We start from the raw sequence: 25537 nt of genomic DNA, 5'->3' as shown, positions 1-25537 counted from the left end.
AAGTCTCAATTCACTCAACCTAGGTAGATCCTTCAAATCCCTTGGCACCCTTTCTAATCGTGGGCAGTTCTCGATTATTAGTGAACTAAGAGACTTGAGATGCGGCAGCCAGTCAGGCAAGGTCGTGACTCGTGAGATGGGAGATTCCATTTATGCATATGCCTTCTAGCACAGTATGATTTGCTGTTTCTGCTATCATCAACGACTTCAATTCATCACAACAACAAATAGTTAATTTTGGAATTTCGAACATAAAGATATTTGATCTATGATCATGTGCACCACATAGATACAAGTACTTGAGAGTGTGCAAGTATTGCAGTTGCCCACTGTTGAAATTGGTAAGTATTTTGGTAGAGCTCTTGAGGAGAAATAGATAGTTTTTCTTGATTCTTAAACTTTTGATTACAAAGCCTTTATATAGACTTGAAAGAAACTTAGGGGGCAAGTAACCTAGCAACTTAGGGGGCAAGTAACCTTAGAAACTTAGGGGGCAAGTAACCTCAGTGATGAGTAAACTTAAGTGATAACACATTAACTTTAACACTCCCCCTTAATGTGTTGTCGGATTCCAAGTTTGGCTCGGAGCTGTTGAAATCTTTCTCTCGGAAGTGCTTTTGTGAAGATGTCAGATAATTGCTCCTCAGATCGACAGAACTCAAGTTGAATTTCTTTATCTTCAATTGCCTGTCGAATGAAATGATGCTTGAGTGCTATATGTCGAGTTCGGTTGTGGTGAACTGGGTTCTTAGCCATAGCGATTGCAGATTTGTTGTCGCAGTGTAGCACGGTTCCTTCAATCTGATGGTGACCGAGATCAGCCAAGATTTTTCGAAGCCAAATTGCTTGTGAAGTGGCTACTGATGCTGAGATGTACTCGGCTTCCGCAGACGATTGTGCAACACTTTGTTGTTTCTTGGATACCCATGAGAATATTGCTGAACCAAAGGAGAAACAGTACCCCGAAGTGCTTTTCATGTCATCTAAGGATCCACCAAGATCACTGTCACAATATCCGACAAGATTAAGTGCGTGATTCTTCTGAAAGCTTAGACCGAGGTCAGTTGTCCCTTGAACATATCGTAAGACCCGCTTTGCTGCACCGAGATGAAAATGGCTCGGACTCTGCATAAATCTTGAAAGTAGACTTGCAGCATACATGAGATCAGGTCTAGTTGCTGTGAGATATAACAAATTACCAATGAGGCTACGGTAATAAGTGACATCCGCTGCTTTTCCTCCATCTTCCTTTTTCAATTTCTCCCCCATAATGAGTGGTGTAGAGACAGGATTACATCCCAGCATGTTGAATTTCTTCAGAATCTTTTCTGCATATATCTTTTGGCAGATAAAGATTGTCTCTTCTTCTTGGTAGATCTCCATGCCCAAGAAATGTCGAAGTAGACCCATATCGCTCATTTCATACTTTTGAGCCATGTCATCTTTGAACTCTTCGATCATCTTCTCGTTGCTTCCAGTGAAAATTAGGTCATCAACATAAAGAGTGACTATAAGAACATCATTACCTTGCTGCTTGACATACAAAGTTGGTTCACTCTTGCTCTTTTCGAATTTTGTTCAGTTGAAATAGTTGTCGATCTCACTGTACCAAGCGCGAGGAGATTGTTTAAGTCCATATAGCGCTTTCTTAAGTTTGTAGACTTTCTCTTCTTTTCCTTTGATGATGAAACCCTGAGGTTGATCTACATACACTTCTTCCTTCAATTCACCATTGAGAAATGCTGACTTGACATCAAGCTGATAAAGTTTCCATCCTTTGCTGGAGGCGAATGCAATTATAGCTCGGATTGTGTCTAGCCGAGCTACTGGGGCAAACGTCTCCCCGTAGTCAATTCCAGGCTGTTGAGAATATCCTTTGGCCACAAGTCTTGCTTTGTGTTTTTGAATGGATCCGTCTGGGTTGTGCTTTACTTTGTAGATCCATTTAACACCTATAACTTCTTTGTCTCTTGGTTTATCGACGAGCTGCCATGTCTGATTTTTTTCAATTACACGAACTTCCTCCTCCATCGCTTTTTTCCATGGTTCTTCTTTGATTGCTTCAGCAAAGTTCTCAGGCTCAATTGAGCAATAATTGCATGTAGCATATATATCGCTCAATGATCTGTACCTTTTTGGAGTTGCGCTTGGGGATGAGGAGTTTGATGAAGTTGGATCAGTTGAGCTTTCTTCGTTGGGTTGAGATGAGCTTGAATCTGGTGTGCTTGGCTCAATTTCATCTTCTTTGTCAGTACTGATCAGAATGTCTTTCTTTTCAACTTTGTTTTCTTCCCAATTCCATAAAGCATTTTCATCAACTTGAACATCTCGGCTAATAATAACTTGACCCAGCTGTAGGTTAAATAGTCTATAACCTTTGCTCATGGTGCTGTAGCCGACAAAAATACATCTTTCGCTAGATTCGTCAAGTTTGCTTCGTTTCTGTTTTGGAATTTGAGAATAGCAAATGCTTCCGAATACCTTGAGATGGTTCACCGATGGTCTTCTACCACTCCATGCTTCAAACGGAGTCTTGTTTGGTATGGTTGTGGTTGGGCATCGATTAGATAAATAAACGGCTGTGTAGACTGCTTCAGCCCAGAAGATTTTGGGTAAACCTTTCTCGTGCATCATTGATTTTGCCATTTCAACGATTGTCTGGTTTTTCCTCTCGGTAACACCATTTTGTTGAGGGGTGTACCTTACCGTTAGTTGCCTTTCTACTCCTTCATCTTCACAAAAATTGTGAAATTCTTTAGAAGTGTATTCTTTGCCTCTGTCACTTCTTAAGGTTTTGATGAAGCATCCACTCTGTTTTTCGACGAGACTCTTAAACTTCTTGAATATCATGAATACTTCGGACTTCTGCCTCATGAAATAGACCCAAGTCATACGAGTGTGATCGTCGATGAAAAGAATGAAATACCTATTCTGAGCATGAGAAAGGGTGTCCATCGGCCCGCAGACGTCGGTGTGGATAAGTTCCAACTTTTCTTTAGCTCTCCATGATACTCCTTTTGGGAAAGGTAATCGATGTTGCTTTCCAAACGCGCATCCTTCACATACATGTTGCTTTCCTTCTATATGAGGAAGTCCTTGCACCATACTCTTGCCAGATAACTCTTTGAGGCTTTGTAAATTGAGATGACCGAGTCGTCGATGCCATAAGGTTGATGTCAGGTAGTCCGAGGTAGAAGCTTGATGAGCTTTTAGGTCGGCATAATTGATGTTGAGAGCGAAGCTTCGATTGACCATTTTGATCTTTGTGAACACCTTTGACTTATCTCTCCTGTCAAATATAACACATTCATTGTTATCGAAGCAGAGCTTGTACCCATTTTCCACCAATTGTCCGAGGCTGAGTAAATTTTGACTCAAGCTCGGCACACACAAGACATTGTTGATGCAACTCGGTCCTTCCTTCGTCTCGATGGCGATTTTCCCAAGTCCTTTTGACTTTGTTTGCTCTCCGTTTCCAAACTGAACAAGAGCATTGATGCTAATGTCGAGTTCAGAGAAAATTTCTGAGATCGGCGTCATATGGTTGCTACATCCGCTGTCCAGCAACCATTTTCCTTGCTCCTTGTTGGTGGCCGTGTGACATACATAGAATGTTCCATGTGTCTCCTCAGCTGTTTGATTTTCTCCAACCTGATTTGCCTGATAAGTGTTCCTATTTCGGCAATCTTTGGCGAGGTGACCAAATCGATTGCATATTTTGCATCTCGATTGACCTTTGAACCAACAGTCCTTCTCGGAGTGATTTGGCTTATTGCAATTGCTGCAATTCGATGAGTTGTCTTTTCCTTTTCCTTTTGAGATACGTCCACCTCGTCCTCTTGATTTCCATCCAAATCGTGATTGGCCTTCTCATTCGTTGTTACCAATTTTGAGCTTTGATTGGAATGCACCCTCTATTGGCTTCTCAGAATGTCTGGACAATCTTTGCTCGAACGATTTTAGGGACGCCATCACTTCTTGAACGGTGAGTGTTGTTAGGTCCTTTGTTTCTTCAATGACGGCAATAATGGGATCATATTTCTCAGGAAGACAGATGAGAATTTTGCGTACCAGCCTTTGATCTGTAATATCTTCACCATGAGATTTCATTATATTGACCAGATCAAAGATTCTGGTTGAGAATTCCATGAGTGTTTCTTTCTCCTGCATCTTGGCATTTTCGAAATCCTTGAGTAGTGATTGGAGCTTAATCGCTCTTACTTTCACATCTCCTTGAAATTCGCTCTGCAAGATCTCCCATGCATCTTTAGCCGTGTTGGCTCGCATGATTCTGGGAAATATAGCCTTAGTGACTGCTCTTTGAAGGATTGAGAGAGCACTTGCGTCGGCTTGTCGAGACTTCTCTAATTTCTTCAGACCGGCCTCATTGAGGGCAGTGGTTTCCTCGGGCTCTTGTACTCCATTCTCCACAATCTCCCATTGGTTAAGAGATCGAAAGATGGTCTTCATCTTCACGTACCAGAAATCATAGTCTTCGCCATTAAACTCTGGAATGAGATGGTTGATGTTTGTTAAACTCGAGCTGGCCATGGATTTGGATTGGTAGAACCTGGACGCTCTGATACCAACTGTTGAAATTGGTAAGTATTTTGGTAGAGCTCTTGAGGAGAAATAGATAGTTTTTCTTGATTCTTAAACTTTTGATTACAAAGCCTTTATATAGACTTGAAAGAAACTTAGGGGGCAAGTAACCTAGCAACTTAGGGGGCAAGTAACCTTAGAAACTTAGGGGGCAAGTAACCTTAGTGATGAGTAAACTTAAGTGATAACACATTAACTTTAACACCCACGTAAATTGACTTTCTTGTCACAAATCTGTATTTTGAACTCATCTACTGAATTCAAGATTTGTATGAGTTCTTGTGGCTGCAATATTATACTTGGACAATCTGAGAGCCGTAGAGAACAAAGAGAACTAAGACGACCAACTTCTGACGGGAAGGATGTCAAATTATTACAGCTTCTAATGGTTAGTGAACGAAGCATTTCTAGGTGCTGTATTTCATCCCCAGGAAGAGATTGGAGTTCTCTGCATTCTGTGATTTTCAATTTCGTCAAGGATGTGAGGTTTCTGATACAGCCACTTGGAAGAGATGTCATGTCATTTATCTTCGCCACTTTGAGAACAGAAAGAGAAGTTAGCCTTCCGATACACGAGAGTAGGCTCCCACTGCAGTCTGATATCTCAAGAAGTTGGATTGTAGGAAGTCTCGGCATACTTTTCAATTCAGGACAATCGGAAACACACAGCAGCTGCAGTTTAGGGAACAACTCATCGACACCATGATACTCTAACCATTCCTCTAAATTACCCATCATGTTCAAGTAGAGTTTTTGAAGGGAAGGAAAGCCTCTGTACCCATGGAATTCAGCACCTATCCGTGAGATGTCATCCATAAAGTTTATGTAAAGCTTCTGAAGAAACTGCAGATTTCCAAACGGAGGAAAATGTTCACAAAAGAAGCAATTTTGAAGTTTCACTTCAACCAAATTTGGCAATTGTGACTCCATCAACCATGTTGGAAATTGTGGGCTCCAATAATTAGATATGGTTAACTTCTTTAAACTCGTGTTAGGACAAAGATCATCCAACATGCCCTTGTCATATGACTCAAATCTGTATGGATCATTAAAATCTATCCACAGTTCATTAAGATCTTTATTCTTCAAGATTTTTCTTCCACCACAAGAAAAATTTGTAAAACCTATGGAAAATTCAATTCTCATTCCTCCACGAAGCTTCAAATCCTCAAGCTCTATAATTGAGCATGCGCCAGTTTTGTCACTGGCAATAAAGAGAGGTAAACTTTGAAGATTAGTTAGTTGACATAATCCACTGGGCATGTGTGTCAATTTATAATTATATTTTAATTCAAGATCCCGAAGGTTTTGCATATTCCCTAACGCTTTTGGTAGCTCTCGAAATTCCATATTGAAATTGAGATTGAGATACTGTAAATTGGAGAGAAGGGTTATGGAGTTGGGTAGAACTTCAATTTTATTCTTAGATAAGTTGAGATACCTCAAATGTATCAGATTTCCTATTGACGTCGGCACCTCTTTGATGTGATTGTAACTTAAATCTAACACCCGCAAAAATTTCAGTTCTGAGAAGACTTCAAGCAGATTGATACTCAGACGTGAAAATGGATTTTGGGCCATAAAGGTGCGCAAGTACAATGGTTTCTTGCCCAAGACTTGAGTCATGCTTGATTCCTCTCCTCCTTGTATTTGCAAATGATATGTTCTGTTTCCAACATCTTCCACCGAGTCTTGATCAGAATTCCAATATGCATTTGCAGATACTGATCTTGCCAGATCATGCATCAAATCATGCATCGTGCAAGCGTCTTCACAATCAAGCTCATTGGAAAGTTCCCAGTAAACATTTCTATATTTAGGCTTCTTAATAGATGTTGAGAGAAAGAACGACTTATTTACAAGTTCATCAAAGACGTTGTTGCCAATTGTTTCAGCATCAAAATTCTTGTCCGAGCGTACAAAATCATTTGCTATCCATAGTTTTATCAGTTCATCCTTTGCCGTCTCATGATTTTTTGAAAATAGGGAGGCAAATGCAAAACACTTCTTTGACCGTGGGGGGAGAGTGTCATAGCTTAATTTTAGTACAGCTAATACTTTATCTTCCTCATTTCCCCACTGCCATATTTCACTCTTCAATACTGAGGACCAATAAGTCTCATCTCGAGTGCCACGGAGCATGCTACCAAGAGATATGGCAGCCAAGGGCACACCGCCACATTTCTCAACAATCTTTTCACCAATTTTCACCAGCTTTTGATCCACTGCTTCGTCTCCAAATGCAAATTTTTGAAACAAGGACAAACAATCATTTCCGGACAACTGTTGTATTTGGTGGGTGGCATTGGATGAGCCCATAATCAAAGAGACCTGTTGGATACGGGTTGTCACCAAAATTTTGCTTCCTCTCGTCCCACATTTAAAGGCTTCTTCCAGTATACGCCACTTTAATGGGTCTTCATTCCATACATCATCCAGCACGAGAAGAAATTTCTTCCCTGATAATACTTTTTCTAAGTTCTGCCTCACTAAATCTATTTGTGAGATGTTGACCGGTGCACCAGTAGCCAGTTCTAAAACCGCCTTCATAATCTTTGCGGGATCAAATTCAACCCCAACAACTGTCCATATTTTCGAACTTGCAAAATGAGCTTTCACCTTCTCATCGTTGAAAACAAGCTGAGCAAGTGTAGTCTTCCCCAGGCCACCCATCCCAACGATGGCAATGACCTTCAATTTGCTATTGCTATGGCTACTTTCATCATCATCATCATCATTTGTTAACATGTTGACAATTATATTCTTCTCTGGTTCTCTTCCTATAACAAAGCTATTGCGGGAGTGGTTCCCTCTGTAGAGACTTAGTTCCGACATGCGGACACCGCCTTGTGGCAAATTGAGAAGAATGGTCTTTTGCAGCAAAATAGATTCCAGACTTTCTGTTATAGCTTTTATCATGCCACCTACCCTGCCCTTAAACACAACTTTATTATCAGAAGAGAAGAAATTACGCACCCGCCTTAAAAAAGTTTTGGGTCTCTGATTCTTCTGCAAGACTTTGGTGTCATAGTAATCCGCAGCATCTTCGAGATCGTAGGCCAAGTATTTGAGATTCTTCAGCAATTCTTTCACAGCATCGTTAATAGAAGGTTGGGACTCGACGTCTTGAATCACCATGTCAATGATCGTGGACAACTCCTTGAACTTCTCCATCTTCCTTTCGGTACCAGCCATTGCCTTGAGTTTCTCGTCGAGTTCTACGAGAATTGCCACCTTGTTGGCTAAGAAGCCAGCCGTGGCACCTACCAAAGCTCCTGCCATAGCTCCGGATGAATTAAGGATGCGGAAGTTGTTTGGTGTGGATCTGGCTAATGATAGATTTAGAGGTGAAAAGAGAAGTAATAATTTGCTGGGCGACGACTCCTTAAAGTCTTCCTTTTTTGTTTATAAATTCCAGCTCACCATGGCAGTGATGTGGCATTAATTAATTAATTAAATTTATATGACACAAATTTTTAATAATTTATAGTGAAAGAGATATGTTGTTATAATAAATATATGATAATAAATTTTATATTTTTAATGAGATGATGAATATTATAATGAATTAACGTTGCAGATACTATTATTTTTTTATGGATTATAAAAAAGAGTTGGATTTTCAATAATTTGCAGGGCGACGATTCTTTTTCTTTGGTTGGATTATTAAAAAAAGGTTAGATCTTCAACAAGATTGCTTACAAATTACAGTTCGCCATGGCGTGGCGCCTAAGCGGTGATGTGGGTATTAATTAAATCTGCGTCGCTAACGCCGCAAGTCACAAATTTCCAAGTCAGTTGCTTAAAATATCTGCAATTGATGTATTATTATTTTTTTTTTTTGAAAAAAAAACATCATGTAGTTATTTTAAGTATCATTAGATTTCTAAGAGATATATTAAAAGAAATTATCTTTGAGTTTAAACGGATTAAACAATGCGATCGTAATTAGAAGGGTAAATAGTGTCGGGTAGCTTGTGTTATAAAATCCAAAAGTTTTACATAATAGTAAACGATGGAGGATAGACCAGAAGTTAAAATAATTTTAAATGTATTTTGTTGATAACAAATCACCTATTTATAAGTTAATACATAACTTACTCACTAACCCCTTAATCATACTCCACTAACTCTCAATATTAACCATTAACTCCACAATTCAACAATTCTCTTATTATCTCATCCACTAACTTAACTGCATGTCCATTATTTCAAATATATTGAACATGGATAATTTTCATAACCACTATCCTTCACCACTAATTAACACATGATAATTTTCTTTGTCAACTCATTTATCCACTAACTCACTAACATTAAATTTTATCAAAATGTTTCAAATGCAAACAACTTTATGGACTTTTGAATTGTAAGAAATTTAAGAGACTTGATTAATATATTAGCAATTTAATCCCCACATATACAATCCAAGATTAATAATTTCATCATTTATAAAAAAAATTAAGAAATAATATCTCACATCTATATATTTATTTTGACCATGTAATACTAGATTTTTAAAATTGAATTATTGTCACAATAAACAATAAATCTGAGTAGATCTATATTCTTGTAAACGTTCATCTAAGAAAAAATATCCATGCAAGAAAACAAAGAAAAAGAAAAAGAAGAAAAGGGCCAGAAAAGAATCCTAGGAAAGAGGCTGCACTAGAAGAAAAGAGAGTTGAGGAGATGACTGGCGCGAGGGAGGAGGTGGAGAGGGAGTTTAACTTCACTATGAGCACCGATGGAAGTGACAAAAGGGCGTAGATAAATAGGGCCGAGGGGGTATGACTGCGTCTCCTGGAATTTAGGGAAAAAAATTAATATAGTGAAATTATTTTAAAAAAATTTAATTTTAAATTCTAAAAATATCAAGATTTTTTTTTAAATTAAAACAAATAAGAACCCAAACCTTTTTTTTTCTCCGCCAACTTTTTTTTTCTCTTTCGATATTTTATTTTCCTCTCTGCCATTGCCCATACTTTTTTCCCCTCTCCCCTCCTGTATTTTCTTCTTCCTTCTAATCCCCTCTCCTTTTTTCACTCCCGTGGTCTTCTTTCTCTCATAATCCCCTTATTATTCTTTCTCTAACTCGAATTTTACCCTTAAAATCCTCCACTGCACATTAATGTCGTTGTCGTCCACGTTGCTATCGTCGAACGTCGCTATCACTAGCATCGCTATCATTTGCTGCCAGCGTTGTCGTCGTTACTTTGTCGACGCTCCACGGCAAACGCTCTCTGATTAAGGTAAAGTTTTCTTGCTTTATCTCTTTCGATTACGAATTTAAATGTTGGAAAAACATATAGTGTTAATTTTTTATATATTTATATTTTTATTTCCTAGTCAATCATTGTTTGATTTGTTATACGAAGTTGATCAATTTCATTGGCGATCGTTCAAAAATTTGATCAATTAAATCATATCATTTATTGCAACTCATCGTATAATTCACTACAAGAAAACTCACAATTAGTGACGGAATTTAATTTCCGTCACTAATTAGAAACCGAAATAAATTATGGTCACTAATTTAGCAACAAAATAAGTTTTTGTTACTATTTTAGCAATTGAATTAAGTTTCCGTCACTAATTGATTTTCTAAGTAAGATTTTTATTCTCGATTTTTCTTCCTAGCGTTCTAAAATCTTCCTCTGTGGTCGACTTCCTCTCCAATCTCTAGCACGTTCCTCTCCTCTTCAATCTTTGGCATCGGTATATGCATCCCATCGGTATGCTCGATCTTCTCCCCTACCCTCTCCTCTCTTAGCGATAGTTTGGTAGCAGCCACACAGCGACATCTCACTTTGGCTGCGACCTTGCAGTGAGGTTTTGCCTGGGCTATGGCCTTAGAGCGAGGTGGCGAGATGAGGCCTGACCTCAACAACGTGTCATTGTTAGCTTGATTCCCTAATTGTAAATTCTGGCTACGCCACTGGGTGACAGAAAGGGTTTTGGCGGAAAAGAATTCGACGAAAAAAATCAGCAGAGAGGGCTTGCGGAAAGAATTCGACGAAAAGAATTTTGCGAGAAGGTTTTAGTGGAAGCCAAGGGTTCGCGGGGTAGAAAGAATTCGTCGAAACATTCACGCGTTGAGAGGAATTTAAAAATTAAAAAAAATACAGATTATTTACGGCACGCAAATGCTGTCGTTAATATTTTCTTTTTAATAAATAATATTTATAGACGAGCGTGCATAAAATGTGCACCATAGTTTATAACAACGTGCTAGAAGTATGCTGTTAATATTAAATATTATAATATTTACAGTGTATATAATTAGATATGCCGTAAAAATCATTATTAACGATGTGTTCTACCTGTGCGTCATTGATGATCTGCTATGGAAAGTTATATTTATTGTAGTGCTACTACAATGCTGTATTTACTATAAAATATAGTATTTCGATGGAGGAGGAAGATGTTTAGTGGTGACAACCCTTTGTAATGTCATGCCTAGACCCGACCCCGGGCCGGGTCTGGGCCAGACCCAGCCCGGGCCCGTAACCGGGTCAACGAGTCGGTTGCCCGTTGACCCGGTTCGCTGGGTCGAACCGGAACTGGCACGGGCAAGTTGCCGGGCTGGTTCCGGTTCATTGGTTGTAAAACCGACGAACCGTCGGTTAACCGGCGGTTCAGCCGCAATTTTTTTTTTAAACGGCTTGAACCGCCGGTTAACTTGCGGTTCCAACGGCTATGAACGGTGGGAGGGTTTTTTGGGTATTTTTTTTCAACGGTTAGGATCATTTGACTGTTTTTTGATCAATGACTATGATTTAGTGTCCGTTACTATCAAAACTCTATAAATAGAGAGCTCATTTCATCATTTTTCACACACATCTTCTCTACTCTTAATCTCATTTTCGTATTCTCTAATCTCTACACGCTTTCGTTTTCAATTTTCAATTACAATGGAAGGAGGCCGCGGAGGTGCATTATCTCGAGCTCGAAAGGGAAAACAAATAATGAATCTGCGGGAGGAGGACCCCAACATTCAATCCACCGATGATGAGATCGAACATCTTCCGAATCCGACACCCGAAACACAAGGAAGTACCGATGCAATTACTTCTAAGGTTCGGGAACTTCCTCCTCTAAAGTCTTCTATTTTCACTAAACATTTTGAGAATGTCACTCTTCCGTCGGGAGAAATGCGTGCAAAATGTAAGCACTGCAATGCTTCCTACAAATTCCAAGCCGGCGGCGGCTATGGGTCGTTGAAATAACATGTAGAAACGAAGCACCCGACAGAATATGGACTCGACCGTTCTCAAACACAATTATCAAGATTTTCTTCAACTAGCGGTAGTACCGATTCCGGTTTATTTTTATATTCGGATAATAAATTAAGAGAATCATTAGCTAAATTTGTTTCCGTAGAATATCTTTCTTTTAGTTTTGGATCTAAATGCACATTTGAAGATTTTTGTATAGAATCTCTTAATCCATGTGTTAAACATGTTCCTAGGACTACACTTACTCGTACAATTAAAAAATTAGTAAAATAAAGAAAAAAAATTAATTGATGAATTTAGTAAATTAGATAATAAAGTTTCTTTATGTTCCGATATTTGGAGTGATCATTGGCAAACACATTCGTATATGGGTGTGACTTGTCATTGGATCGATAACTCTTGGAATCTCCAAAAAAGATTATTAGCTTATAGAGTTTTTGATGAATCACATAATGCTCATAATATCGCACAATTATTATGCTTAATTTTAAAAGAATATGATTTAACTAATAAAATATTTTCAATATCATTAGATAATGCTAGTTCCAATACCGCTTGTATAGATGATCTAAAATTTGTTTGTCAACCTATTATTGGAGGTTTATTTTTTCATATTTGTTGTGTATGCCATGTTTTAAATTTATGTGTTCCAGATGGTTTAAAAATTTTAGAAAGTTATATTAAACCAATTAGAATTGTAATTTCTTATTTATGGTCTCATCCATCTATAATGAAACAATGGGGTAGATTTTGTAAAATTAATGGAATGAGACCTAAAAAATTTTCACGTGATGTACCAACATGTTGGAATTCAACATACCAATTATTACAAGATTCATTTCAATATAAAAAATTATTATGTTCATTTTTTGCACAAAACACTAATACTAATATATATTTATTTTCACAACAATGGAATATTTGTAGTAGTATTTGTGAAATTTTAAAAGGATTTAATGATGCAACCGAACAACTTTCCGGTGTTTATTATCCCACTGCTCAATTAGTTTTAGAAAATTTTTCTAATATAGTATTAGTTTTAAATGAACATATTAATAATGAATCTTTATCTCCTTGCATCTTAGCTATGAAAACTAAATGGGAAAAATATTTTTATTTAATTCCTGAAATTTATTTAATTGCATTTGCTTTAGATCCTAGATTTAAATTAGAAGTTTTACAAGAAATGTTAACGCTTTAATTCCAATTAAAGATTCTTCTTCCCCTGATCCAGTTAATAATATATATAATGTTAGAATTTATTTATATGATATTTATAATCAATATTATGCAAAATATGGAACACAAATTAATATTTCTAAAATACAACAAACTACTAGTAGTAATTTAAAACTTACAAAAGTACAACTCTTATTAAAAGAACGGACAAAACACCCACGAGGATCCTCAAGTTCCACACAGGAACTTGAGAATTATTTTACGACTTCTTTTGATTTTAATGAAGCAGATAGCGAAAACTTCGATATCTTAAAGTGGTGGTCACAGAAGGCTCAAAACTTTCCCGTTCTCTCCGTGATCGCAAAAGAAATTTTAGCTTGTCTAGTGTCAACTGTTGCTGTTGTTGGTTAAACCTAGGAAAACGTACCGGTTTCACTGTACAAAAATTTTTGTACAAGTGTCGAACCTTTCCTTAAATAACCTATTGTGTTCTTTAGAAGTTAAATAAGGAATCACAGACGGAACTTAACATCATTGATTCCAAATTTAACTTATCTGTTCTTAATGGTTTAGATTTGAATCACAAGCGGAACTTAACACTATTTATTCAAATCTACCTAGGTTATTAATTCCATAAATATTAATTTCCAAAATTGGCTTCCAGGACTGCATGGCGAGGCACATGACCTTTTTGGATATGGGAGCAACCACCACCACCTAGGCAAAGCCTTTTAAGGAAAGCTAATATTTATTTCCTTAAATAACTCTAGGTTAACCAAAAGGAACAATCGAATCACAAATTCGAAAAACAAGAAAACACAAAATCGAAAAATAAATTCGATAAACTAGATCTAATTGCCTCTTGTATTTAGAATTCATATAAAGAAAAATAACTAGTATGATGCGGAAGAAAAATACTAGTTATACCTTCTCTTTGTAAGCTAATGACCTCGAGATCTTCTGCCGTATTCCTTGCCTCGCCTTGGACGTCGTGTGGGCGACGATCCTCCAAGATGAATACCACCCAAAAGCTTCCTCCTTCTTCTTCTAAAATCCGGCCACCACCACCACCAAGGAGAAGAGAGCAAAGGGAGAGGAAGAAGGGAGAGGGTCGGCCACTAAGAGATCATCCAAGCAATAGAATAAGAGTTATGTCTCATGAAGCCCCCTCACCCCTTCTTTTATATTACTTGCCTAAGACAAATAAGGAAAAACCTTTTACAAAAAATAAAATCATCCAAGAGTTTTTCCTTTTTCCTTTTTATTTTTCCTTTTCTTTCCTCTTGATTGAATCAATCACCAATCAATGGTTATGATCAATCCTATTTGGTTTAGGATTGAATTTGGTTTAATCCTATTGGTCGGCCCTTGCTTGGGCACCAAGCAAGGTGGCCGGACACAATTAAAAGGAAAGGAAAAATAATTTTTAAAAATTTTACCAGAAGAAATCCTCTTATAAAATTTACAAGCTCTCTTTCCTAAAGTATGAGTTAAAAAAGGAAAGTTTCTAAAAATTAAAACCATGTTTTAAAATTTAAAAACTCTCTTATAAAATCTCCTTTTTTAACATGGTAATAGAAAATTTAAATTTTAAAACTTCTTTTCCTTTTTTTCTTAAACCATAAGGATGGTTAAAAAAGAAAAGTTTTAAAATCTTTTAAACTCTCTATTTAAACATGTAGCCTAATTCAAATAAGGAAAGTTTTAAAAATTAAAATCTCTCTTTTAAAACTTATAGTTTTCTACAAAGAAAATATTTTAAAAATTCAAAACAACCCTCCCTTTTTGAATTATTATGGCCGGCCCCTACAAGCTTGGTCACCAAGCTATAGGGCCGGCCCCTTTCAAGAGGATGTGGTCGGCCATTGCTTGGTCACCAAGCAATGGTCCGGCCCCCTTCTTGGATACCAAGAAGAGTCTTACATTTGGATGGACTTGAGGCTATAATGAGGCTACGACAGGGACCTAGAGGAGAAATTGATTTTGGCCTTCCGATGAGCTTGAGTATCCCGTGTTTGCCCCGAACACACAACTCAAGTTCATCAATAATAACTCATTCCACTAGAGAGTTATTACCGCACTACCACACCAATCCCAAATTACATTATGAGCTCCTTCTTATCATGAGTGTGTTAGTCTCCCTTTGTTTAAGATTATGAATGCACACTAATTAAGTAAGTTACTGACAACTCACTTAATTAATATCTAGCTCCAAGAGTAGTACCACTCAACTTTATTGTCATGTCGGACTAGGTCCACCTGCAGGGTTTAATATGGCAATCCTTATGAGCTCCTCTTGGGGACATTCTCAACCTAGATAACTAAGACACAGATTCCTTCTATAATTAACAACACACACTATAAGTAATATCATTTCCCAACTTATCGGGCATATTGATTTATCGAGCTAAACCTCACCCTTTGATAAATCAAAGAAATAAATATTAAATATATGTACTTGTTATTATATTAAGATTAAGAGCACACACTTCCATAATAACTAAGGTTTAGTTCTTTTACTAAGTCAGTACAAAAAAAAACATACCTAAATGATCCTACTCAATACACTTAAAATGTATTAGTGTAATTTATTAGTCAAGATAAATTAATACTTAATTACACTACGACTATACTGATAGTTTGTTCCTTTCTATCTTAGTCGCGAGCAACTATTTATAATTTATAGAGAACCGACAACATGATCTTCTGAGTGTGACACCACACTCTATGTTGTCTACTATATAAATTAATTGAACATTTACATTTAATAAATAAATGCAGATATTGACCAATGTGATTCTTTTACTTTAACAAATAAATGTTTACAAAAGCTAGGCTTTTAGTATACACTCTAACAATCTCCCACTTATACTAAAAGTCTAAGCTGCCATATCTGTTGCCTTACATCTGATTCTCATCCCCTCCACATGCCGATCAAAAGCTTTCGCCGGAAGGGCCTTTGTGAAAGGATCTGCTAGGTTATCTTCTGATGCAATCTTGGCGACGACAACTTCTCCTTGATGTCTCGTATCAGATGGTACTTGCGCTCTATATGTTTACTTGCTTTATGAGCTCGTGGTTCCTTCGAGTTTGTAACTGCATCGCTATTATCACAATAAATTGTGATGATCTTGGGCAAACCAGGAATCACATCTAAGTCCATTAGAAAGTTCCTGAGTCATACAGCTTCTTTTGCTGCCTCAGAGGCTGTAACATACTCAGCTTCCATGGTTGAGTCCGAGACGCATTTCTGCTTAACACTCCTCCATGCAATCGCTCCACCTCCTAGAGTAAACACATAGCCTGATGTTGACTTACTATTGTCCCTATCTGATTAGAAGTCCGAATCCGTGTAACCCACAGGGAGCAACTCGTCTGCTTGGTAAACTAGCATATAATCTCTAGTCCTTCTCAAATACTTCAATATATGCTTTACCGCAGTCCAGGGTTACTTTGATATCTGCTGACCATGCCCACGGCAAAACAGATATCAGGTCTCGTACACAGCATTGCATACATAAGACTTCCTACAGCTGAAGCATAAGGAACTGTCTTCATGTCCTCAATCTCCTTTGATGTCTTCGAAGACATCTCTTTAGATAAGGCTACTCCATGCCTAAAAGGTAAGAAACCTTTTTTGGAGTTCTGCATGCTAAAACGAGCAAGGACTGTATCTATATATGAAGCTTGGGATAGACACAACATTCTTTTCTTGCGATCCCTTATAACTTTGATCCCAAGAATGTGTGCACAATCTTCTAAGTCCTTCATATCAAATTGTTTGGACAACCATACCCTTACGTCCGATAATACCTTGACATTGTTGCCAATTAACAAAATATCATCTACGTATAGTACAAGAAATACCACCACGTTTCCATTACACTTCTTGTATACACAAGACTTATCTGGTAACTAAATCCATAAGATTGGATTATTTCATTAAACCGGATAAACCAAGACTTTGAAGCTTTACTTCAATCTATAGACTGATTGAGCTTACATACTAGATGCTCTTTGCCCTTTGCAATGAACCTCTCTGGTTGCTTTATATGGATGTATTCTTCAAGACTTCCATAAAGAAAAGCTGTCTTGACATCCATTTGCCTAATCTCATAGTCTATATGAGCAGCAATAGATAAAAGAATCCGGATAGATTTAAGCATGGCTATCGATAAAAGGTTTCCCTTTTTCAACAAGCCTTGCTTTGAAAGTTTCCACTTTCCCATCTATCCCTTTTTCTATTGTAGACTTATTTTCACCCAATGACTTTTACACTATTTGGTGATTCTATAAGCTCCCAGATTTTATTAGAATACTAAATTCTATTTCTATATTCATTGCTCTTTGCCAAGATGCTGCATCTTAATCTTGGAGTGCTTCGTCATATGTCTGGGGATTGGGTTCATGTTGACTAGGGATAAATTCCAAAGGCTCTCCCAAAACATGACTCTTTTAGGTTGCATAACAACCCTCCCACTACGACGAGACACTGTCTATAATTGTGTATCATTTGTGATACGTATTGTAGTTTCTTGTGATATTTCATCTTGTACAGTTGGTACTAGATTAGACATGTCCTTTGTTACTTTCTTAAGAACTTATGGGCTTGTGGTTCATTATATAATCCTCTTCTAAAAATCAGTCATTGATGCTAACAATGACCTTCTGATTTTAAAGACTATAAATCTACTTTCGTTTATCTAGGATAACCCACAAACAAGTGAACTCCTGTCCAACTTATCATTGTCTCTCTTCAACATATGTGCTGGACTACCCGAATCCGAATATGCTTCAAAATACGCTTACACCTATTTAGCAATTCTATATGAGTAGAGAGTTCTGACTTGAAAGGTACTATGTTCACTTTCGTTTTCAGAGTATGTCCTTAAAACGAATTTGGTAATTTTCTAAATAACTCATCATCATTCTAATTATTCCATAAGAGCCTTATACCTTCTTTCTACTACACCATTCTGTTAGGATGTACCAAGTGCAGTTAGTTGGGATTTAATCCCTACTTCTGATAAGTGACTCCTAAATTCTCCTAAGAGGTATTTGCTACTACGATCTCACCGTAGTGTCTCGATATTTTTACTTTGACATTTCTCCGCATCAGCCTCGTACTCTTTGAACTAATCAAAGCACTTAGACTTGCGGTGTATCAAGTAAATCTATCCGTGTCTCGAATAGTTGTCTATAAAATAGACAAACTATTTGAAACTACCTCTTGTCTGGATAGTCATAGGACCACACAAATCAGAATGAACCAATTCCATTATATCTTTGGCTCCATATCCCTTAGACTTAAAAGCTTTTTGGTTATTTTTTCTTCCAAATAAGACTCGCAGGTTGGAAAGATTTCCACTACCAATGAACCCAAGAGTTCATTGGTTATTATCCTTTGAATCCTACTCAAGTTAATATAACGTAGCCTTGGATGCCAAAAAAATATGATTGGTTCATTTTCGAAAGTTACTTTCTCTTAAATTTAGAAAATGTGTTATTAATTTCCATTTATTGCATCGTGGGAGTTATTGGATTATAAATTACCATCCAACGTACCAGAATAGATATCTTTCCTATTTTCTCGATAACAACTTTGTTATCAAAATAGACACAATATTTATTCTTTAAATAGTTTAGAAATTGAAATAAATTTCTTTCTAAACTTGGTACTTAAAAGCAATTTCTTAAAATCCATGTTTTATTCCTATCAAAGGATAAACATCTCCCACTGCAACAGCTGCTACTTTTACAGCAATGCCAAAGTGGACGGTGATTTATATAGTTGTCGGATTTTCTGGAACCCCTGCAATGAATTGCAGACATAATCAGTGGTTCCTGTATCTACACACCAGGTATCGGTAGATAACACCACTAAAAATATTTCAACAACTAATAAAATACACCGTTATTATTCTCAGTTCTGAGAGGACAGTCTACCTTAATGTCCTAGTTTTCCAATCATTACAATTGGGACTACTAAGTCTATTCTATAGTATAACAACTAGGGGATTGACTAACATTTGAAATCCTAAGAATCACAAAAATATTTGGTCAAAACCAACATCTCAAAATCTCCGTGAATTTTGTATGCCACGTTAGTGTGGACATATACAAATTCTAAAAGGAGATTTCATCCATTTTATTATCTCGTCAACCTATGACAAATAAAATTAATAGTTGGTCTGTCTTTGATCAAATATTTAGTCAAGACTCTAAATTTAAAATAATATTGATTCCTCTAATAATACTATTTAAATTTACCAACACCTCAAAACACCGTGAATTTTGCATGCCACGTTAGTGTGGACGGATACAAAATCATCATTTGTAGCAGGTTAGTATCAGTTTTGACTTGTTTTACCTAGCCTAGGATATGGTTTCAGGTATGCGCATTTATTTTGGATCTATTGTAGTATCTGCTATCTCTTATAAGACTGTATACTGTTGACACTCTCTACTTACATGTTATGTTCATGCACTGTCTCTTTCCTTACCCGCTGAGTTCCAATACTCACCACCCCGTAAAAATGGTTTTCTTTCGCCAGGTAGCAGTAGATGATTCATGGATGCTTGGAGAGTCCCAGCTGCCAGTCCCACGACACACTCGAGGATAGTTTCTTTTTCTGGTTTTGGTTGCTAACGCAATTTATGTTTTGGTTTTGTGAACTTGGTATTGTATGCTTCGATATGGATTTTGGAGTCTAGTCTGGTGGTTGTAGGTATTTTTGTTAGTGTCATTGTTAGTTTTACGTTCGTATTATTTTGTGTCTTTCGCTGTGCATGTTTCCAGTCGTGTGGGTTGTTGTTAACTGTGTGGTTGTTTTTATTCATTTATGTCCAGTCAGGTAGGCTGTGTATATTAATTGCGTGTTTGTGTTATTTCTATATTGTTATCTATTCCAGCCGCATGTGGCTGAGGTATATGGTGATGTAGTAATGCTTCAGATTGTCCGCCGTACAGGGGAGATGTTGCCGAAATTTCTTCGGACAGGGACTCCTCCGGGACGTGACAATTTAGTGGTATCAGAGCCGGTTTCGTGATATGGATTTTCGATGTTGGGTTATGTGTTTTTGGAATTTCGATCTTGTTGTGATTTACTACTTTTTGAGTTAATCTGATACCAATTTTATGGTATCAGAGCATGGTTCGAGTCAAATGTTAGGTTTTGGGTTTTTCGAATTTTGATCTTGTTCGATTTATGATTTTTGGTGTTCCGATTATTTTGTTTTCCCTTTGTAAGTTGATTCCTCGATATGACTTTCGAGTTTTGGGACCAGGCAGCGGCAGGACATCTCCAAGCTATAGGAGGTATGTTTGTAAATTGTTATAATACATATTTATTAGTACTTGGGTAGTTGTTTATACCATGTATACTTGTTTAGCTATTTGTGCCATATGTTTATACCATGTATGATTTGTGTTGTGTCAGTCATTGGTTAAATCAGATATGGTGATGTGTTGTCTATTGATGATCAATTAGTGGATATTAGATTTGATAATCTACTATTTAGTCTTTGAGGTTGATAGGATCTTGATATTTATGGATTGGTGATTTTAGTTGAAGATTAGATTACAGACTTTGTGCCGGTGATCTTATTTTGGGTATGTTTGTTGTGTTAGGACCAAAAGTAGCTAGAGGGGGGGGGGTGAATAGCTCGTCGCGTGCTCGTTGCTCGGTGTTGCTTGTTTCTTCAAGAATGCGCAGCGGAAAATACATAAACAAACACAAACAACGCTAACACGGTTGGTTTACTTGGTATCCACCTCACAAGAGGTGACTAGTCCAAGGATCCACACCACGCACGCACCCTCCACTATGAAAACACTCCTTTTCGGTAACTACCGAGGGCGGAGAAGCCCTACAAGACTCTCAGTACAAGAAGAAAGGAAAGGGAAACAAAATACAAGTTTACAAGCTTACAATGAGTACAAAACCCTAACCCTAGCTTCTCTTCTTGCCTTTGATCCGCCTCTTGACTTGGAGAGCTTCCAAGATCCTTCAAGAACTGGCGATCTGATCTTTGAGAGCGCTGTGGAAGAGTTGGCGAGAGCTCTGGAGTGAATCGGAGAAGTTCTACTGCAGCCATCGAACGCCTGCAGCTATAAACGACGCCAACGGTCGGATCCCGATCGATTCGAATGTTCCCAATCGATCGGGGAGGCTTTGGATCGATCCACGGATCGATCCGGGCGCTCCACGATAAGCGCTGGATCGATCCACGGATCGATCCGGCGCTTATCGAAGCGGCCGCGTCCCAATCGATCCACGATCGATTGGGACCTCTGGATCGATCCACGGATCGATCCGAGCGCTGAAATGGTCGGATCGATCCAGCGATCGATCCGGCACGCTCTGATCCGATCGATCCAGCACTTGGTTTTGTCCAAAACCAAGTCCTAAACCTCCAAACCAACATCCGGTCAACCTTGACTGTTGGTATGTCATGCCTAGCATCTAGTCACTCCCTTGACCTGCTAGGACTCCCTTACCAAGTGTCCGGTCAATCCCTTTGACCCACTTGGACTTTTCTCTGTGCCAAGTATCCGGTCAATCCCTTTGACCTACTTGGACTTTTCTCTGTGCCAAGTATCCGGTCAATCCCTTTGACCTACTTGGACTTTTCTTTCATGCCAAGTATCCAGTCAATCCTTTGACCTACTTGGACTTCTCAGCACCAGATGTCCGATCATCCTTGATCCATCTGGATTTTCCCTTGCCTGGCTTCACTCACCAGGACTTTCACCTAGCTTCACTCACTAGGGTTTTCCATCTGCCTAGCTTCACTCACTAGGACTTTCACCTGGCTTCACTCACCAGGGTTTTCCATCTGCCTAGCTTCACTCACTAGGACTTTCACCTAGCTTCACTCACCAGGATTTCCATCTGCCTAGCTTCACTCACTAGGACTTTCACCTGGCTTCACTCACCAGGGTTTTCACCTGGCTTCACTCACCAGGATTTCCATCTGCCTAGCTTCACTCACTAGGACTTTCACCTGGCTTCACTCACCAGGATTTCCATCTGCCTAGCTTCACTCACTAGGACTTTCACCTGGCTTCACTCACCAGGGTTTTCACCTGGCTTCACTCACCAGGATTTCCATCTGCCTAGCTTCACTCACTAGGACTTCCATCTGCCTAGCTTCACTCACTAGGTCTTTCATTTTGCCTAACATCCCAGTTAGGACTTCCCAGTCAAGTATCCAGTCAACCTTGGCCTACTTGACTCTTCTTCAATCAATATCTTATTGTCAAACATCTAAACCCAAACCAAGACTCAGCTTGGTTACCCAGGTCAACCTTGACCTGAGGGATATTGCACCAACATGTTGTACGGACATGAGGAGTCCTTGATATTGCTATTCAGGTTTACAGTGCCCTAGATATTTTTATGGACCTGATGTATAGAGTATAGAATTACTCGCATTGGTTTAGTAGTAGAGGATAGTTTGTACATCGGCTTAGCTAATGTTGCACATTTGTTTAGTTTAAAGCTTCCCTTATTCATGCTTTAAGGTCCTTTAGTATTGAGCTATGCTGTATGTATCATCTGCAGGAATAGCCAAGGATGATCTATACAAAGATACATATTGGCTTTGATTCAGTCTGTTTATGATTTGATTTAGTAAATTATACGTAGAATTTGGATAAAACCTATACATCAGTGTTGGATATTCCGGAATTTCATAGGAAAAGTTCTTTACTATAGCTATCTTTTCTTCTATCGGTAGGTTCATTAGACTAGCCGTTGTCTATGAACTAACAGTTTGCTTCTGATCCTCAAACTGCTTGAGTAGTACATTTTTTTTTCTCTTGCTCCTATTGATGGGAATTGTGATATCAAAATACAATTGATATGCTATGGTATACTTGAGAAGGATAAACATCGGGTACTGGCATGATGGTTCATAAGATGATAATTAATCAACTCACCTAAGCTTATTCCATGGGGGATCTGGACTCATGGACCATTTAGATTATAATTGTTGTATTGTGGATATTTGAGTATTTGAAAGGTTGAGAATACGTTTGGTTTGTCTCACTGGTGATTTATGATAATAAACTTCCCACTAAATATCGTTTCAGCAGTGGTACGACATGGACGTGCAATGTTGAACCATGGGGGTATATCGAAGTTTATTGACAATAGATGTTGGAGGATCTATTGATAGTGGATTATGAATTCCTGAGGTTGTTGACTTGCAAACGGTTGGTTAGATAGTAGCGGGGGAGTAGCGGATGCAGGGTGAGCTTATAGCCCATAGAGTCATCTTTTACGGTTGGAGATTTGTGCTTGATATTTGGTTGGAGTAGCGTACGAGTATGTTGCTTGGTTTATCTTTGGATGAGGAATCCCTATGTTGGGTAGTAAATTTGGGGACCAAATTTTTATTAGTGGGGGAGAATGTAAAATACTGAACAATTAATAATTAAATAATAAGGTTATTTAATTAAATAATCTTATTTAGATTTTTAGGAAATTATAGAAATTTTCTGAGAATTAATTAGAGCTCGTATGAGTTAGGTTAAGGGGATCAATTATTGTGCCAAGGAAAAGTCTGTTTAAGTTACTCGATTTAAACGAGGAAATGTTTAATTTCCTTAAATGTTTTACTTTTCCTTTTCTTTAAAAGCTTACCCGTGCCCTAAATCCCCACTCGCGTCATCTTCTTCCCAATCCCGAACCCATCACCGTCGATTTCCTTCCTTCCCCTCTCCCTTACGCGACGCACAGCATCTTCTCCTCCTCCCCGACTCTGTTGCGCTTTCTCTTTTCCCTCTCCTCCGCTTGTTGAAGCTCGACCCATCGCCGGCCAGCAGCGGAGAGATCGACGGCCGCCTCAGCCCCGATCGCGCCAACAGTCCAATCCCTCTCGTGCCTCTGCCCTAGTTCGGTCCTCACCCTCTCGCCGGCCACCACCGCCGTCCCCTCTGAGCTGCTCTCCCCGCATGAGTTGCCTTCGACCAAGAGCAAGGATGCGCTGTCACCTCTTTCCCGATCATAGTGGAGGCTATCCATCGCTGAGGTCCATGCCCTAGTTTTGCCATCGCCGCCGCTCTCCCTCACGACCTGGTCATGTTGTCTTGTCGAACGCCGACGCATTGACACCAACCTTCTTCGTGAGATCCTCCAGTGAGGCATCGGCTATCGCCATCGCGGGAGGCGACGCTGTCAGCTTGATGATGCTGCCCATCTCCCGATTTCTACCTGTTGTCTCCTGATCTATCATCACCGATGACCAAGCGAATGCCTTCGGTATTCCTTGATCCATTGTCGTTCAATCTTGTTGGATCTATGCTCAAGGTCACCTCTCGATCTCTTCTTCTTTGATCGATTTTTGCTGTGAGTATGTGTTGGGTGTCACCGATCGCTGGAATATCTGATTCTAGCCATTCCCTGGCTTGACGAGGAATTTCTGGCCACAGGAAGGTATGATTGCCTCCTTACTTTCCCTTGCTTTGTTCTTGTTCAATTTCTGATCGATAAGTGGAGAATTTCTGCTAGGGTTAAGACTGGATAGGGCCACCAATTTTGGTAGAGGTCATCAGTTTCCTGTCTCTCACAGTTGCAATTAGAGAGGAAGTTACTTTGGATTTAGATTAAGGTAAGGTATGTTCAGTACCTAATTAATAGAGAATTTGTTCTGTTGCTGCATTGGATTGATTCTTGGAAGGAATTGAGTCTTTGCTAGGGTTGATTTCAACAGAACAATGTTTGGCGGAGGGATAAGCATCTAATCGTTGTTCGCACATCAGGGATGTTGATTCAAGACGAGTGTCTTGACGTGAGATCCTTTGGATACGATTTCCATTTTTGAGGCGAGTACTTCTTGCTTTGTTTCTTTTAGTTCTTTGAACTGGTGCATGAACTATTTTTGGATAAGGACTATTTTACCTTGACTCCACTCTTATTTTCCTGCGCTTGATACTTCCACATGATCTTTGAGAAACTCGTTTCCATATCTATGCAGTCTCTTGTCGTTGTCCATGATCAGTAGCAGATACTAGATACCATGTCTGTATGCTTTGACTGTTATTTATTTATATATTATGTTGAGCATGCTGGCTTCATGTAGCATACCTGTTTCTGCTTATATATATATGATGGCTGTTGCATTGTTTGCATCATGTCATTGCATGCATGCCGCATCCTCTGCCACTCGAGAGAGTGGTAGCTGGAGTTGATGCTGCTTGTCCTGTCGTGCCGCACTCGGCCACTTGTGTGAGTGGTAGCTGGAGTACGAGCAGCAGGGACCCCATCGCAGATGTAGCTAGTTAGCTACTATGCAACTGTCCCCTCGGCCACTCGTGTGAGTGGTAGCTGGAGTGGTGTACAGTCTGTCACTGACCCGACCTCTCGACCATACAGGGGTCATGGTGCGGAGAGGTGGGCGGGAGTGACCATCCGTGCATATGTTGTTATTATATTTGCTTTGGCTGCTGCTGTTTATATCTACTGTTATTGCTTTCTGTTGTTGTTCACATATGCTGATATCTTACTTATGTT

At 38.7% G+C, this 25537-nt stretch overlaps 1 long non-coding RNA gene across 1 annotated transcript; it reads left to right on the top strand.

Annotated features, from left to right (window-relative positions):
- Positions 1-24359: 24359 nt before the first annotated feature.
- On the top strand, positions 24360-24685 carry LOC121994526. The gene is made up of 2 exons (XR_006115759.1): positions 24360-24460; positions 24536-24685. It is a non-coding gene; the product is annotated as an uncharacterized LOC121994526 (long non-coding RNA).
- The last annotated feature ends 852 nt before the right edge of the window (positions 24686-25537 follow it).

Source organism: Zingiber officinale, chromosome 6A (assembly GCF_018446385.1).
Source record: "Zingiber officinale cultivar Zhangliang chromosome 6A, Zo_v1.1, whole genome shotgun sequence".
Taxonomy (NCBI): Eukaryota; Viridiplantae; Streptophyta; class Magnoliopsida; order Zingiberales; family Zingiberaceae; genus Zingiber; species Zingiber officinale.
The sequence above is the reverse complement of the archived record's forward strand: the minus strand, read 5'-3'. Positions and strand labels throughout refer to the sequence as shown.